At 39.0% G+C, this 2,135-nt stretch overlaps 1 long non-coding RNA gene across 1 annotated transcript in view; it reads left to right on the top strand.

Moving 5' to 3' along the window:
- Positions 1-2,135, top strand: part of LOC110290703 — a 31,552-nt gene that overhangs the window by 26,906 nt on the left and 2,511 nt on the right. The window contains exon 3 of the long non-coding RNA XR_003836203.1: positions 756-862. This is a non-coding gene — a long non-coding RNA (uncharacterized LOC110290703). The remainder of the gene's footprint in view (positions 1-755; positions 863-2,135) is intronic.

Genomic DNA, 2,135 nt, shown 5'->3' with positions numbered 1-2,135 from the left:
GATTTCTGAGTTCGAGGCCAGCCTGGTCTACAAAGTGAGTTCCAGGACAGCCAGGGCTACACAGAGAAACCCTGTCTTGGAAAAAAAAAAAAAGAAGCCATAAGGGAAAGGATTTTTATTTCCACCTGACCTTCTTAGTTGTGTCTGTAAGAAGCGCACACATTTATGCACCAATATTCTACCTGAACCTTTATTTTTATTTCTACCTATATTTATCTCTAACTTTAGAAAAGTATGAACTGCTTACTGTGCACTAAGAGGCACTATGTTCAACTTACAATATATACATGTATAAAACCAATTTAATTGAAAAACATACTAACTTCAGGGGATGAACACCTACGCATGGGCATCAGAGGCTCACAGACCCTTTAGAGATTCTGCTTCTACTCAAGTGTGGACTTGTGGTTAAGTTATTAACTCTCCAAACCCAAGTTCCCTCATTAAACTGAGTTCTAGTTCAGAGTCTGAATTCAGTGTTAATGTATATGAAGTGCATAACCTACTACTAACATATGTGGTTGCAATACTGGTTTCATAGATACATAAGTTGAAACAACATGAGGTGTGTGTATATACATTAATAGGTATAAGTATGAGCCTGGAATTCACATAATAATGTTAAGTGCAAATCTGTTTCATTCATTAAAATGTATTGTAACCTTAAGAATTTTCTTTATGTTCATTTTAAGTTTATTTTAACTCTGGCTATCAGTTACATTGATAACCAGGAAACATTTCTGCTGTTTCCCCAGATATTCCTCTGGTCAGTAACTTAAGAATGAGGCTCCTTGCTCTTCACATCCTTGAAACTGTGCCACCAGCTTGTGAATCTGGTGGAGAAGATGACCAAATGGCCCAGGTTTGTATCTTTTAAGTTGTTGGAAGATACATTTCACGTCTGCAGTGCGATTCACAAGTAACTGAGACTTAACTACAGTGTTTACAGCTGTAAACACATCTTGTCTTTGGTGATGCAATCCCCACTTTTAGGGTGGCTTTCTTTAGCCTTCATTCTAAGAGAAATAAGTTGTGAGGTGTAGAAGAAGAGGAATAGAGAGTATGTATAAATCAGTCTGGAATTTCTAGAGACTGGGCCTCTAGAGAGAAAACTCTGTGAGGCTGTAAAGCTGAAACAGAGGTCCACATCTAACAGGGTGACTATAAAACAGCTGGATGAGTTGATTGTCTTTTAAAAATAAGAGTATTGCAGATAGAACCACCAGAAGTAGCTGTTGGACACTAGTGTAATCAATCTTCATATGCCACTAATAGTGTGGCATGTGATACCTCATAAAAATACACAATGTTTCTCTTTATACAGTCCATCATTTCCCTTCAGTAAGCCGGATGGATGGTTGACTGCTTATCTTCTCTTCTATTGTATGTGGGAGATGCCCATTGCTCAGGCCAATGTGCTATTCAAATAAAGGAAAGTAAACATTAAATATAACTACAGGAACTAGGTTCTTCCTCCAGAAAGGTCTTGGTAGACCTCATATGTAGATAGCCCGTGCCCATCTCTGTCTCTGGGCACAAGATCCCAGGAAGGGCCTTGCTGCATCATTTCATCCATGCCCTCCTTGTGTATTTCATCTTTCCATTGTTTCTTCTCATCTCAATCCTCAGTCAGGCTCCTCTCTCATCTTCACCCCTCAAACCATATTTTTGTCCATAAAGCCTTCTCAATCCTCTTTCCTGCCCTCACCACTAAGCTTCTAAAAGGAGTGAACTACGTGTCCACCATTTCCTTCTTCTCACTATTTCTTCAGAGTCTTAATTGCTTATCATCCCACAGTGCCTAAATTCCACAAAGTATTTCCTGCTGAACATACTTATAGTTGCTCCTCAGCATCTCTAGGGAATTGGCTCTAGGACCACCCAAGCTTGCCCAGATCAGTTGATGCCCAGATTGCTTATATAAAATATGGTATTTACATATGACTCATGCAATCCTTCCATAAACTTTGAATCATTTCTAGGTTCCCTAATACATAATGCAGTATAAATGCTATGTAAATAGTTGTCTTGTTTTGTTTTGTTTTTTTGTTTTTCGAGACAGGGTTTCTCTGTATAGCCCTGGCTGTCCTGGAACTCACTTTGTAGACCAGGCTGGCCTTGAACTCAGAAATCTG

This window comes from Mus caroli, chromosome 3, assembly GCF_900094665.2.
Source record: "Mus caroli chromosome 3, CAROLI_EIJ_v1.1, whole genome shotgun sequence".
Classification (NCBI taxonomy): domain Eukaryota; kingdom Metazoa; phylum Chordata; class Mammalia; order Rodentia; family Muridae; genus Mus; species Mus caroli.
This window is presented reverse-complemented; position numbering and strand designations above follow the sequence as displayed.